Source organism: Rhamphochromis sp. 'chilingali', assembly GCF_963969265.1.
Source record: "Rhamphochromis sp. 'chilingali' genome assembly, chromosome: 13".
Taxonomy (NCBI): Eukaryota; Metazoa; Chordata; class Actinopteri; order Cichliformes; family Cichlidae; genus Rhamphochromis; species Rhamphochromis sp. 'chilingali'.
This window is the reverse complement of record NC_137940.1, coordinates 9558120-9575012: the sequence shown is the minus strand read 5'-3', so window position 1 is coordinate 9575012 and position 16893 is coordinate 9558120.

The window sequence follows — 16893 nt, the reverse complement described above, 5'->3', positions numbered from 1 at the left end:
TAAACCCAAACTCAGAGATAATCAAAACCCTGTGACTGTGACAACAGCACAGCAGAAAAAGACATAATGATTAGTTTGAGGAAGGAGTGGAGAAAGAAGAGCACCCAGGTATCAATGCATGTCTGCATGTATCACTATGGGACTGTCTGTGATGTCGATATTACAGAGTGCTGTTAACGAGACATCAGACAGCTGCCCTACTTTCTATATTTTTACCCCGTCGTGTCGTGTGGAACTATTGGCAGTTCTTCCATAACAGCTTGTGTTGCTTTGATCGAGAATATATACAAATGAAGCCACTGCAGGTGCTGCAAGAAGAAATGATAATAATTGTCAGGTATTCTGTATGCTATCTTGGTTGTATGTATTTGTGTTCAGTGTTTTGAGACACAGGGGCACCAGCAGTCGGCCAATTACTATGAAAACCCACACAAACTTCTCTGCATGTAATAGCTGAGACTCAGTGATGTTGCTTTTAGTTGGAATAAACCCAGATACGATTAAGCTACATGAAGCAGTAAATCCTTGCAATGAATGTCACGGCGAGTGAGGTGAGCCGTGTGGAGGAAATGAAGGAGGATCCAAGTGCAGGCAGTCGTGAAGGTGTAAAGGTGGTTTATTGAACATGAAAGTAAATACAAACGGCAAATGGAGCTGGAACTAAACTATACTGGGAAACAACTAAACTACAAAGCACAAACCTGAATGAGAACGAGCAGAGGAGAATGACGATGGACAGCAGGGAGAGCACACGGATGTGACATGGTAGATACACAGATGACGCAGGGTGGAATACACAGGTGGTGGACACAGCTGGGAATAATCAACAAGACGAGACAAAGGTAAAACTGAACACACTCACATGAGACCCAGACCTTCACAATAAAACAGGAAATGAGAACACCACACCAAGACGCAGACCTGACACTGAGAGACAGACAGGAAATGACATATGAAACTAAACTCACATCGTAAACCCAGATAAACAGAAACATCGAACTCTAATAATAGAAATCATAATCATCACCATAACACGACAAGAGAACAAGAACACAATCCCTGATGAAAACTTAAATCAAAACACAATAAACTCAAAATACTGGGTCCAACGGACCCAGAACCGTGACAATGAATTGTCAGCAAATGATGGGAACAGATGTGTGGTTGGAGTAGGATGCACCGGGCTCTCTTTGCATGCTTTCTGCTGTTCAGTTGAACTCTGCACATTCACAAAACCGAGAAGCAGCTACAGAAGAAAAATAAACATCCAATCTCATCTTCTGTGTGAAATTGGACATTATGGAATAGATTCATCATTCACATCAGACAAGAAAAAAAACAACCTAATGGGATTGGTTTTTTTTTTTGTTTATGCTGATTAGACACGAGAATATAAAGAACATCACGCTGATGCAATGTGATGGATTATCAGACTGTGAACAGAGTGACAGGTTATTTCTTCAATACGGCTTCAAAAAGGCAGGGAGTTTGGGTAAGCAAATACAGATAGATCAGTGATTTGTTGGACAAAGACACTATTTTTGTACTTTTGCCTCTCTACACCACAACAGCACTGTCAAGATGTGAGTGAAATACAAACTTTAATTCAACTTCAATTCCAAGGATTTTACAAAACACCTGCAGTAATTATTTATCAATTACAGCCTTTTTTAAACATCACTCCACAATTTCAGAGTCTCAAAACTAATTGGATAAACTAATATTATGTTTAATATAAAGAACGTTTTTAATACTTGCATGAAATTCCTTGCAGTCGGTGACTGCCTGAAGCCTAGAATCCACAGACATCACCAAATGCTGTTTCCTCTCTCGAGTTGCTCTGCTAGACCTTTACTGCAGCCAACTTCAGCAGTTTCTTTTTTGTGGCTCTGTTTACATTCAGTTTTGTATTTAATAAATGAAATGCTGTTCTGTTGGGTTGGCATCAGGTTATTGCCTTGGCCATTGAATTTTCCATATCACATATCTGTGCTATATCTTTGAGAAACTCTTATGTTGGTTTTGCATTTTGCTTTGAGTTATGATCCTTTTTGCATCGTGCGTCCCTGTTAAACTAATTTTGGAGCATTTGTCTGATTCTGTGCAGCGAATATAGCCCTGCACCAGTGACCCCAGGTCCATTGGCAACCATACATCCTGCCATCATAACACTGCCTTCACCATGTTTGACAGATGTCGTATATGCTTCAGATCATGAGCCGTTCCTTCCCTTCTCCATACTTTTATCTGCCTATTTGGTTCATCTTGTATCATCTGTCCAAAAGGTTTCCAGAAGTTTACAAAGCAGTGTTTTATGGCAAAATCTAATTTTCAAATCCTTTGTATTTCCATTCATGAAGGCATCTGTTGATTGTAGAGTTAACCCACCTCTTTGGGAGTGACCTTGACTTGGCTCTATGTTGTTGTGTTTCTTAACCTTGGAAATAATTCTGTCATCATGCACTTTCCTTGTTTTCTGACATCGTTCAGGCATTTCGGTGTTCCTGAGTAGGTCAGAATAGTCATCATTTTTAAGAATGGACAACACTCTTGATTTGGCCACTCCTGATGTCTCTCCAGCAGGTTTATTTTGTTTTTATATGCAATTACAGTAAAAAGCTTTGAAAGCTTCATTTTGTCAAGGGAACAAGGCTCCTGTAGCCATTAAACTGCAGTCATTTGTCCAATTAATTTTGATGCTCTGAAGATGAGGAACTACTTATAAATTTTTTTGTAATTCCTTAAAATTTAATGAAATGTTTTTGTCAAACACTTGAATTAAAGCTGAAAATGTGCACTCCAATCACATCTTGATTTAACATCTACTATGATGTGTACAGCAAAACTACATCAGAACGTATGTTTTATCCAACACATTAGGAACCTCACTTTACATCTACTGTGTGTTTTTCTATTGAGTGGAGGATTTAAATCTGCAGTCGACTTTCCTTACTGGTTTCAGGTAGCAGGTGGTTAACGTGAAATGAATATGAAATGGAAAATGCCTTCAAGTCTTTCCAACGTGTGAAGAAAGGATCACCCAACGGCTGAAAAAAGGTGCCCCAAATCAAGTCAATTATAATTAAATGCTGCATCCACAAGATCTTCTTTTTACCTGATGGTTTACTGGGATTGAATCTTCAATTGAAAACTGCTGGTAAGGGATTCAAATTCTAACCTCTGGTGCCAACATTTGGCCCTTTTTGTGCCTCAACAATTTAGCCCTGTCTTACTCCCCCTGCCTTTTTTGTGATCTTTTTTTTGCAAAAGATTTTTATTACAGAGAAGCAACAACGCATCAAGAAGACATAAATGACAACAGACATCAAGCAAACACCCCCACAGCTGGTGGGACTCAGTCTAGTTGCTTTGACCAAATGTTCCATGAGGAATTTCCCAGAAATCACATGCTCATCATTACATGTTCTTGGCAGGCCTTTTCATCCTGATATTACCTAGCTAAGCATCCCAAAAGGTCAGTAGCTATCCTCACAGACAAAACTGTCTCTTCTTGCCAAGATTCTGAAAAAGTGCAACTCAAAGTGTCGCTTTGCATGACAGTATTCTAAATAATACACTGGAGTGCACAAAGAGCATCAGTAATGGATTACATGTATTTTAAAGATGCCTTAAAAACACAAGGCATCCCCTCAATGATGCTCTTGGAATAATAACACTCAGCTCACTCAAACCCATCTTAAACATAGAGTGTATTTGCTCTGGCATAACATTTAAAAATATAAATATTATTTTTCTATATAAGTGTTTTCTTTCTAACACACATTTACACTCAGATAGATGCATCTGAGCTACTTGGGGTTAGAACCTTGTACACACCACCGGTCTAGATTTAGTGGAACCAGGACGCAAACATGCCCTCTTCTTCATCATATTGTATTTATAGTCCCTTTCAGTGTTTCTTTAATGTGAATTTGCATCTTCAGATCATCCAAATGTTATTTGAGTGGTCCTTCAATGCTCATTTCACAACATTTTCAGGAAACAGCTGATGAGGAGAACCTCACAAAAACCTGAATGGTTTGACTCTGGAAGAAAACAATCACATCAGATGACAAAGCCTTATTGATCTGTTTGATTTTGTTTATGTCTCTTTGAGAGCTTCACCCTTGAGTGTACCTGGCTGCCAAACACAGTCAACAAGAGTCCATTAATTTGCTGCTGAGAAGCTACTTACAGCTCCTTGCTAATGGCTGATTTTTCCACCACTCTCTCATGTCTTTCATCAGTGGTAGTGGGTGGAAGGAGTGTGTTTGTGAAGAGAGGTATTGGTGATAGGGTAGTGATGACAGAGTGGGGGTGTCCAGGCAGTAATTCTTGATTCACCTCCTGTGCTGTAACATGGGTCTGAGCTGCAGTCATATTGGCATAGCCATTATTTTCAATGCATGCATTAGAAAGAGCCAAAGTGAAAAACCTTTGATGGTTTCAGTCTTCTTGATGCACACAAACAGGACTCAGAACCAATGCCACAGCTGCAGGACAGCATTCACATTTTTGGAGAGGAGATTGGGAAACACAAAGATTCAGAATCGGGTTTGCTCATGCCGTGGCAGCTTGCAATGGAACGCGATAAATAACAGGTCATCAAGGTGATAAAGCATTGAGCTGGAAATGGGATTGTGCCTGTAAGGCAGCGGACCAGGCAGCACAAACGTGAACTGATATACATTAGCCCCCGAGCAGTCTGTACAAGAGAGATATGCTGCTGGGTACCCTTCTACCCGTGACAATGTAAATAGAGGCTATCCACTTACCGGGTGAGTGCCGCTGCCTCTCCTCAGCTGAAAGGCTTCAGGGGCTGTGTTGTATTAAAAAAAAAGAAAAGAAAAATGGAAAAAGACCCACAAAGTGCTGACACAAGTGAATGGTTTTGAGTGTGGTAAGAGTTCTCTTTTCACTTACTGGTTCTGCTTGTTCCAGTGTCTAAACTCATGTTTGTCTGCAACTGATTTTCCTTTTTTAGGTTCTTTGGGAATTCACTGGAGGCGTTTGTGGACATTGACCAAAAGCAGGAGCAGCTGAAATGAGGATATAATGGATTCTGTTTGGAAGATTGCAATGTGTATGATGAATTTAAAGTTTTTAAAAAAATGGTGAGGGAACAATAAAAGCTTGTATATTGCAAACAATGTTAATTTGAAGAAAAAGTAACATCGGGACTTAAAAGATAGCAGAAAAATCTTCAAAGGTTCGTGATGCCTTTTGAGGCTTTGAGTTTGGAAGCTGTAAAAAAAAAAAAAAAAAATCCCATCACTACTTTGATGATATTCTAAAGGCCTCGGCATGCTTCAAACAAACTAGGCCATGTGTTATTTGACTGTATTTATGCATGAAGGCAAAAGTCTTTATATCTCTTGCAAAGGACTCCTCTCAGTGGTGGAGGGAAAAGCTCTTACTACAGCATCCTGTCTGTGATGACAAGAAGTCTGTCCTTCTAGTCCTTCTAGATAAATAATACAAATGGGAATAACAGCGCACTTCATGAAAGCCTCTCCTTGAAAACATTTACTGTGATGTGCTTGAATGTACAGACAAAATGTGAAGTAAATGCGTGTGTTAAAGAGAAACCCTGGCAACACCCTTCCCACCAGGTCGTATATGTCAGCTATTACTGTGATGTCAGGAGTGGCTTTGGGAATAATGTGACCTCTACATACAAAATAAGGGTATTCCACCAAGGCACTGTTTCAGTTTTTAGTCTTTATTTTAGTTTAGGTCCTCTGTTTCCACCTGGAAAAATATTTGGGAGGAAAAGAGTCAGAAAGGGGAAAATAATGACTTCATTATCAGTGTTGGGGAGTAACGGAATACATAGGTTTAAAATACAAAAACGAGTAACTGTATTTAAAAAGGTAGTATTCAGAATACAGTTAGTTTGTTAAAATAAATGGATTACACAGCCATCTTTTGTTTGACATGACAGGCTATGCCATGTCTATTTTTGGTAATTCCACACTGGTGGAGACCAAAACTGTCACGGTCTGACTGGGGCAGACCGTATGTGTTGCAGAGGAGGACTCAAACGCAGACCAAAACGTGGTGTGGATTAACAAAACAAGCCGTTTATTGAGGTTAGCAACGAGGGTACAAAATAATAGGGCATCGGTGAAAACTACACAATAACCTAAACTGGGTGAACTAATAACAAAACATGAAAAACCTTAACCATAGTGAACTGACATGGGTACCTGGAGATGAGACATGGATGAGCAGACGACCTGACAATGGCATGCAGAAAACAAAGGGCTTAAATACATACATGAGGTGATCAGGGGAGGTGGAGACACATGGGGGAAACAGCTGACAGACATAAACCTAATGACAGGACCAGGAGAGGAAAGCTAAATACAATAAACAAAGAACACATGACATTGTCAGAATAAAACAGGAAATACTAAAACTAAAACATGACAACACAACTTAACAGACCTAATATGTGATGAATAAATACAAAACCCCAAAACATAGAAAACCCAGGAACAATAACTGCCTAAACTAAAGGCAGATAGGAAATAACACAAACTAAATCACATAACAAAATGAGACAAATACAAACATGAACTCAGAGCGCTGGGTCAGAGACCCAGCCTGTGACAAACATGCATCAAGAGCCTCTAATGCCTGTGTCTCAACCTCGAGGCCCATGTCACCCCTACTTGCAGTGGCCCGCATAATGACGTTAAGAAATATTTTAAAAAATTATTATTCAAAAAATTATTTAATATGAAGGCAAACTATAGCAGCCTTTCAACGCTTCTTTCTGTCTCTCGTTAGCAAAGTTGACCCAGACAACAAAGTAAAGCTAGTTTTTGGCTAAGAGCCCAAAACGGAACCAGACGTATTAGTCAGAGGTCCCGTTTTATATACGCATGAGGTGCAGCCTTACCTAATGTCCACCCTACTGTTACTCATTTTATATTAAGATTTAAAAATCTAGTTGGTATTGGTATGGCGAGTAACCTTCAGTAATAGTAATAAATCACACAGCAATAGTACATTCATGTAGTTGTAAATAGCATGATAATATATCAAGTAATCCAAAGTATTCAGAATACGTTACTCTCATTGAGTATATGTTACAAAATACATTTTGGGGTATGTATTCTGTAATCTGTAGTGGAATACATTTTAAAAGTAACCTTCCCAACACTGTTCATTATCAAACTAGAAGACTTCTAGTTAGCTGCTATGTAACAAGCAAAATGGTCTTTATATTTTTGGTCTACTGAAGCACAATCTCCGCAGCAGCCAAAAATTGTCAAATTGCCACTTCAGGATGTCGAGCCCCAAAAACAAATGGTAAATGGCCTGTATTTGTATAGCGCTCATTCACACACACACACAGGCGATGGCAAGCTACATTGTAGCCACAGCTGCCCTTGGGCGCACTGACAGAGGCGAGGCTGCCGGACACTGGCGCCACTGGGCCCTCTGACCACCACCAGTAGGCAACGGGTGAAGTGTCTTGCCCAAGGACACTTAGCTAACCACTAGTATGTACTTTTTCCTTTAAAGGCATATTTGAATCAGGAGGTGGAGTACCAACTTATCAGCTAAGGCTACCAAGCTGCATCAATAAAGTTCATGGGAGCCATGCAAAAGGCACAGAAACCTGTAAATTAGTGCTGAGCAAAAAACAAATGAAGTACTGGAAGCACAGACTTATTGAACAGCCGTATTTTATCTGATAATTCCATTAAAAATCTAACTAAACACAACCCAGTTCCCGTGTCAACAAAGCTGTCAGTCAAAGCAATCATGCCCCTAACTTTAAGCCTGAAAAAGTCTCATCTCTAAAATCACCGATTTACATAAAAATAAAAATCACTGACTGTAGAGTTGGTATGAATGGGGAAACATTGGATCGACACTAAAACAATGCTTTGTAGCAGTCCATAGACAAGCTTTGTAATACTGTAAAACTGAACATTTTACACTGAAGTCACTGGGGACTGACTTGATTTTGGAGCTGCAGGTGCAGAAACTTCTGCATCTGTTTTCTTCCACTTGGACTTTAGTTCTGATGCGTTTGAGATAAGAACAATTGAGATTTTCTTACAACAAGTCAGAACAGTGAAAGCTTACATTAGACCTTCCCAGCTCTCCTTATAAATCTACAATATTTCACTTTTCACCTGATCTCTTCTGTTGCTGGTGGTGGAAACTGAGGAATTGCCTCTTTTACCCTAGTCTCAAGATTCAAACTAAGGACACTCTCTAACCCTTGAAGAATCATGTTCTGTCTATGATACTATAAAATCCTCCAAGGTGCAGAACCACAAAAGCCTCTGTTCATTCAATTGAGGCCTACAATTAAAGCCTAATTGTGTTCAGAAACCCAGTGAACAGAGCTCACAGTAGGCAGGTTGAAATGAGCTTATTATGCAAAACACAGAAGACAAAAGGAGGCTATTTGCAGTTAATTAATGTGGTAATTTCTTAGTAACTGTCTAATAATTTATACAGCAGTATGGAAGGAGCTGCTTTTCTTTTGTGCTTACTTTTACTGGAGGAATTGCCTTACTTGTAACTTTGCCTGACCCTTTATTTCTATGGCCCTCACACTTTTCCCACAGAGCTATTGATTCCACGTCTTGCTTATTCACATTGAGACACCATAATAAATAAATCCATCTCCTGTGAGTCCCTGCTGAAGGAAGTGCAGTCCTAAGTGGAGGGAGGCAACACATTCAGGCCCAATTTTCTTGTATTTTGTTAAGGATTACCATCATATTGTTATGTACTTTACAGCCCCTACATCTTGCCAATTCATGAAGAGCAGGGGGACTCGGACACATTTGGGATACTCGCTGGCAGAAAGAATCCAATAATAGAATATATTCATCCGTGGTGGCTTAATTAACGGGTGCTGCTGGAGTGGAACAAAGCTAGTTGATGGGATATAAACACTCAAAAAAGGCACAAGTGCATTTCATGAGATAGAAACACCCAAGCTAATGTATAAAGAATATCATTTTGGATTCTGGCCATCTTAGACGTCCAAAGTACAGAAATACTGAGATATGCAATTAGTGTTTTCCACTTAAAATTGTACCTCAGTTTCCTAGGTCTGCTCTTAGAGTAGGCCATAGACTTTTTTTTGCAACATGTTAGCATACATGTCAGCTGTCCACTTGACTTTTGACACCCAACTGGTTCTGAAAGAAAGTCTCCGACATTTCATTTTTCAGTGATTGTAGTTATTCTCGCTGCTTCACTGTAGCATATCTCAGCATGAAGCTGGTTTCAAGCTGAAATAATGGGCCAAGGAATAGCACTGTGCCTCATGTCAGCTGTCATCTTTAGAAATGGGAAGGGTGTGCACGGTTCCTTTTCAAATATTGGATCGGGCTGAAAATCACTTGTCGGTTCTTTAAGGCGGGTCGACCACAGAAAAGAAACAAGGAATCTTAAATGTCACTGCCTCTCCTCATCTGTCCAGAAGTGCTCTATATTACTTTTCTGTGGCATTTTGCCTCCCTAAGAATGTGCCTGGATGTCAGCAAGGAAAGAAAGTGGAGTAAGGAAGTAGCCATTTGTAAAGGGCACAGCCTAATAATCAAATCCAGATGGCCTTTTTCCCCTTTCCATATCTGCATTTTGAAATGATCATTGGTCATGCATAGTAGAACAAAGAAAAAAACAAACAGGCAGTCTTGTTTTTAGTGCGGGACCATTCACACTTCCTTAACCTGAAGTTCCTCAATGACCACATGATGCACATCTGCTGTGTGCACCGGACATCATTTGCTGTGTCAAAACAGCAATTCTTCAACTTAAGTTTAGTTTTGGGGTGGAAGCTGAAGTTGCATTGTGCCAGGACACAATGGGAGTTTAAGTTAACAATCCAGCCCAGCAAATGAATTCATTCTGCACCACTGAGTTCCAACCAACCAACCAACCAACCAACCAACCAACCAACCAACCAAACAACCAACCGAACAACCAACCAACCGAACAACCTTCAGGTTTGGACATTGTTGGCTCATCCACTGAAAACTGTCATCTGGTCCTTGGATCATAAGCATCAGCAGCAGTGAGACTGCTGGACTCAGGTCTGAAAAATGAGGCCAGTATGGAAGTACCACATGGTGCAGTTCTTTTAGCGGCCACTTGAGGCAGCAGCAGGTAGCACTGTGGTGCAGTAGTTAGCGTGCTGCGGACAGCTGCTAACCGGGGCCTTCCTGTGTGTAGTCTGGTGACCGGTCCAGGATGTACCTCAACTCCTGCCCAATGACAGGTGGAACAGGCTCCAGCCGCCCTGTGACTCCAGAAGAAAACAGAGAGACGGTTTGTTAAAAATGCATGTTTACAACAGTGGGATCACATCACATTATAATAAAGATAATTTACCTATATTCTTCAATTATAAGAATTAGACAAGGTCTACTTAACAGTAAGATTTTTTAACTATAACTATATTTACTTCTATAATAATCTAACACCCCTCTGATTTGACCTACCAGAGGGGGGTCAAAGCTTCTGGTTATAAGTCAATCAATCAATAAACAAACACAAACATTAAATTCCTAATACAAGCAGCAGTTATATGAGACTGAAGATGAAGATTCAAATCTTGTTAAGCTTCTTTAATGTTTCTGTATAATATGTTTGCATGTTTGATGTGTTGGCTTCTTATATTTTGGCAAAACAATCATGCACAGGTGAGCTCCTGACTGAGTGACACATTTTTCTTTGCTGTGTTCACGAGGATGAATGCTCCCCAATATAGAGAAAACACCTGCAAACAAAAACATGGACACACACACACGTACACAGGAGGACTGGAAGCAGAAAAGCAATGTGTGAACATGTGTCAGTCTCTCCTTTCTCCATCTCGGAGCTTCAAAGGGAACGTGAGGAGAAAGCGAACACTGTTGCTGCAGCGTCGTGTGCTACTGTTTTCTACAGCAGTCTGATTCTCTCAGAGAGGCCACAGACATTAGCTGGGCGATCCTGAATTATGCTATCATATAACAGTAAATCTAATACTGTGGTTCTCTTGACATGTGACTGGAAGCAATGATTTTTACCTCTGCTTTATTCAGTATTTTGAGCTATTGTGCTATTTGGTATGTGCAGTGTGCATGGTGCTATTTGCTCTATATGAACTGTTTGATCTTTAAGGTACATCATACAGAACTTAATGTCAGAACTTTAATAAATTTGTGTAACAAAACAGTAATTTAAGCTTTCACATATGTTATGAAGCTTCAAGCTGATTCTGTGGCTCAGTCAATAATTAACTTCCACGCTGTAAAAACTCAAAACAACAGCTTTCCCACCGATTAATTAACCAGGAGCCAAATGTTTGCATCTGGGTTTTTAATGAATCTCCTTATGATGGGCTTAACCCCCACTTCACCTCCCACAGATCACAAAGTACAAGTGAGCACGCAAAACACGTATGACTTCCATTTTATCATGCTTTATCGAAATCTTTGAAGTCATGCACAGGATGACTGCACTCAATATACTTTCTCACAGCACACTGTAACAAATAGGTGTAAAACTTCTCCCCTGGGGATCTCACGAAGCACGAGTGGAACATGCACATAATCCAGCCTTTAAGACATTTCGTTCTGATTTGTTATCCAGTAGTCAGAAAATAAGAGAGAAGACTTTCAGTGAGATGTCATCAACTCTTTTGAAATGATGAAATAATGACAGTTGATTAACTCACATTTTGAAAATCCATCTTCACTTCTATAATATTCTTCTAAAGATTTCCTTTCACAATCCACCGAGTGCCATGCCTTTATGTTCTAACCTCTCCTTGTCACGGTCTGGCTGGCAGACCGTGGGGATATGGGGAATGAGGACCCAAAACGCAGACTCTGCGTTGCAAACAGTGCTCTTTATTTACAGTGAAAGCTGTAAACACAATAAATCCCCGTTGCTCCCTTGAATCCCGTGTGTGTGCTTCCCTCCGACGTCTGTGCTCGTGCTCGTGCTCCCCGCTGTTGTGTTTCCGCAACCCCGTGCGTGCTGCCTTTCTGGTCCACTCTTCCTCCTGCAGGAAAACCACAGAAACAGCCGTCAACACTAACCCTGGCGGACATACACGAACAGCACTGTCATACGCTGACACACACTAACTTGGGATGCCAACTCAATGATCCCACACCGATGGGAGCTCCAACACTCTCCTAAGTAGCTCCCCCAATGAGCCCTGATCACCAACAGGTGTGTGGCAGGAACTTCAGGTGTGGCCAGTCCTCCTGCAGGGCCACACCCATCAGGCCTGCATGTGGCTGTTCTCCATCCTCCAGCCACACATGTACACCCCCACACACCCACACCCTGCCTCTACATGCAATGAGTGGAACACCGAACAACACAGCATAGTGCAGAAAAACACACATCCCCAAATAACAACAACAACAATACTACTACTACTAAAATGATAATGATAATAACAGTCCATCCTGCTCACGGACCCCCGAGTCCTCCAGAGCCGGGTCCGTGACACTCCTATGTTAAGACATCTTTATGAATGACAGAATGTATGCATATTTGTGCAGACTGATCAGTTACTTTTAATATTTTTGTTGCTTCATCTATAAAGCATCTATCAGGCCATGTGATATTCTCCTTGGATTTTATTTGTCCATCCAAGAAGACACACTGAATATGTAAGATATTTATAAGCGGATATGGGTTCAGTCACTAAAAGACATTAAACTGCACTACAGCTTTACTTTTAGACAAACGGGGTATAAAACCATTAACCCTGGCAGTCAATGCACTTTGCACTACTCAGTGAGCCGCACTGAATCCCTTTAGCCTGGAACTAAAAATAAAAAGCACTGCACAAGCTCTTGCTGTGAGCGATTCTGCAGTTGAGTCAATATGTATTGTTAAAATTATTGTCCATTTAATTTCCTTAATTTGGTTCTGAGTAGAGGCATGAGAAAAATGTGCTCGCGTTTCTGCTGCGCAAGGGAAAAATTATGTAACATTAAATGTCTTTTGTGGCCAAGGAGAAAAGAAGAAATGAATGATGTCAGAGAGCAGAGGTGTTTCTAAACCTCCATTCACTGACATAAAAGCTTACACAACATCAAAACCCACGCAGCCCAACACTGAAGAGCTGATAAGACTCTAAAGCAAATCCAGTACATTAGGGTGCCACTGTTGGTTTCTGGCTGCAGAGAAGACAAAGACAGAGCAAAAGGACAGACGCAAGGTTGTCACTGTGGGGGTTTTGGTTCACATCTCTAGATTGTTGCATTCATAATGACTCCAAATCAAAGGAGATAGTTGACCCACATTATACTGACTTGTTAGATTTCAAGGCCTGACTGAAAAAAGGACAAACAAAAAGATAAATGCCACTTCTTTTCCCTCTGCCTTGGAGATAAAATAATGAAATCAAAGGACTGTTCTGTTTGCAACAATGTGAGTGTTTAGTGAGCATTTTAAATTTAAGTGCAAGGATAAGTAACGCAACTGCTGTAACTGATCATGTTGTTAGCATTTAATAGTTAAATTATCAGTCACATTATACTTACTGGCATTTTCCAGTCAGATGGTCTTTACTTGTAGATGCTGATGGATGAGTTTCCCTTCCAACAGAAGTCAAAATCAATTCAGTTTTTACCTGCCATCTTTTTCCTCCCATTTTAATTGTTCAGCTGTATCCCACACAGTAACAAGCAACACGCGCCTCATATTACTGACCAACAAAATTTAATGGTCCTTAATTTACTGACAACTAAGTCTTATTAAAAAAGTCTTCAATTTCTGTCCAAGAGACTTCCTTCAGGGGCTGAAAAATGAAACCAACGTGGAAATGCTAACAGCACTTCTTTGAAAGGCCTTTAATCTGCCTCCTAAAGTGAGTTCGTCCCCACAGACTCTCACTTTGAAATGAAGTAAACGTGTTTACAAGCTGCCACAAAAGTGGTTTTGGCCTCTGTAGCTTATTTTCCCTTCAAGCACAACTGTAAAAGGGTTGATTTTTATTAATAACCAACCTGTTTGAAATGCATAAAGTTTAAAGTGATATGCTATCAGAGGCACGGATGCTTTGAAAGGAGGATGCTGCTGACACAGCTGTTTGTAGGTGGCTGCTGCCTGTCTGGCATCATCTCAGCTAAAGTGAGTCATTGAACAGGACTTCTGTGCTCTGGAGTAATCTAATGCAACTATTATCGTGGCTCAAGAGTTGGGAGTTCGCCTTGTAATCGGAAGGTTGCCAGTTCGAGCCCTGGCTTGGATAGTCTCGGTCGTTGTGTCCTTGGACAAGACACTTCATCCGTTGCCTACTGGTGGTGGTCAGAGGGCCCGGTGGCGCCAGTGTCCGGCAGCCTCGCCTCTGTCAGTGCGCCCCAGGGTGGCTGTGGCTACAATGTAGCTTGCCATCACCAGTGTGTGATTGTGTGTGTGAATGGGTGGATGACTGGTTGTGTAAAGTGCTTTGGGGTCCTTAGGGACTAGAAAAGCGCTATACAAATACAGGCAGGCCATTATTAACGTGGCTTGTCTTCAGTTTACCTGAAATTAAGCTGCACTAATGTTTCATCTGAGACGTATTCTGTGCCTCAGTCTCGGTCAGGAGCAGATTAGTAGGGAAGATCATGGGGTGCTGCTGCTAGTGCTTCCTTCCAAAAGAAAGATCATCTATAGCACCACCTTTGCTTGACCTCACCTTTCTCATCTGAGTGAGTTAGCAGTAAAGCAAAATGGCAACAATCCCCCAGGACTGGATTTTACCTGACCAGGTAAATGGCTTTCTCATACGTTCACTGTAAATATATTAAAACTGTGATCACTAGTGTGAGGCTCAGCTTAGCTCTTCATTCAGATGGATCATCCTCTTATAATCTGATTTACTGTGAACACAACTGACCATGTTGTGTTCATTAAAAACTGCATTAATTAAAAATTGCATATATGTGGATTATCAGCATAACAATGAAAACAAAGAGGGCTTCAGTAAAGCTGATGTTTTTAAGACGTTTCCTCAGAAATACCTTTACTTATATGGCAAATATCATCTTAAGATTGCTAGCATCAGCTGATAAAAGAATACATCACCTTAACCGTAAAAGCAAACATAGTGGGTACGTTCACCTTTTATGTGCAGTCTATATCATGTGATGCTTCACAATTTCAGGTTTTAGATCTGGTGAAAAATGACTTTTCTACCTTGTTAATTAATTTCCATAACTGCATCTTGGCACTGTGGCTCATTATGTAATCATGGCTTTACACTGTTTCCATATCAGTGATCCTCACCAAATGAGTATATGTTATGTGAAGGCATAAAAACGTGCTCTACCATTTAGTGGTCTAGCTTTGAAAAACACTTGGGAAACATGGACATTTTCTGTCCAGTATGCAACCTTGTTCCCGTGGCCCTGCTGGCAGTGACAGTGAAGACAAAAAGTCAGCGCCTCGGGGCTAAATGATGCGTTCTGTCTATGTCAGAAAAGCAAAGCTCAGCAGGAAAAAGGAAAGTCCTGCTAGAGTTACAGTATGTCTCTCTGTATCCTCATATGAACCCAGTGTGGATGACATTATATCAATAAATTCAAGCTATGAAACCACTGTAATATGCATTCTTTTTGTTTTAAAATATTTATATCCTCCTCGAATATTTTCATTCTCATTTCTGGCTATCTTTATATCTTTTCTTCGTGAGCTGACATCTCAATTATTTAAGTGAGTGTCTTCCCCCCTCGGGGATCAATAAATAAAAAGTTTAGTTTGTCTTATCTTGTTTCTCCAGGGAAAGTTGACTGAGCGTGCACTCGTTTTAGCATTAATCAGGCTCAGTCACAGTTAAATGAATTCACACCAGGATGCTACCTAATAAAACCACAGTCTGCTGAACACTGACTGAACAGCTCCATTGGACCAGTTTGGGTTTTTCTACTTTGCTCAAGGGCATTCTCGTTTTTTAATTTTGTTGCTTTTACTTTTTCATTTAACTCAACCTCAGTTAATCAGAGGTTGAGTTTTCTCTGCAGAGCTGCCGTCTGGGATTTTTATTTTAATGACCCTGAAACATTCTTTGCATTCATAGTTTCCTAAAATACTTTTAAAAATGTTCAATTCCACTGCCACCTCAATAGAATGTATACACACTATAGCTCAAGGGTCAAGTAGATAATGCTATTAATTGTCGCAGGTCATTTGCAGAGTGTTTTTGAAGAGATCTCTGTTATAGTTATACTTGTTATGTGCACTTACATATTTTAGCAAATAGCAGAAATCATTTTTTAAATTACTTTCACATTAACCCGAAGACCAAAACATCGCCCCAAAGCTTTTAAAGGCCAGCTGAAGATTCAATTTTTTTTTTTAAACTTTGTTCACGTGGTTATCTACGTGGTGTTTTAAGACTCGTAAAATCACAAAATAAGCTAAAGCATGGCTGAGACCTTTTTCCTTGGAGGTTTGATTCTGAAACTCTAAACAGTATCAGAAACATGAATTTATGAAGCCAGTGTTGAAACACGCCTAGAGAACATAACCCATTAACCTGCAGTGACGGGGTAACTTACAGTGGGGCAAAAAAGTATTTAGTCAGCCACCGATTGTGCAAGTTCCCCCACCTAAAATGATGACAGAGGTCAGTAATTTGCACCAGAGGTACACTTCAACTGTGAGAGACAGAATGTGAAAGAAAAATCCATGAATCCACATGGTAGGATTTGTAAAGGATTTATTCGTAAATTAGGGTGGAAAATAAGTATTTGGTCAATAACAAAAATACAACTCAATACTTTGTAACATAACCTTTGTTGGCAATAACAGAGGTCAAACGTTTACTATAGGTCTTTACCAGGTTTGCACACACAGTAGCTGGTATTTTGGCCCATTCCTCCATGCAGATCTTCTCGAGAGCAGTGATGTTTTGGG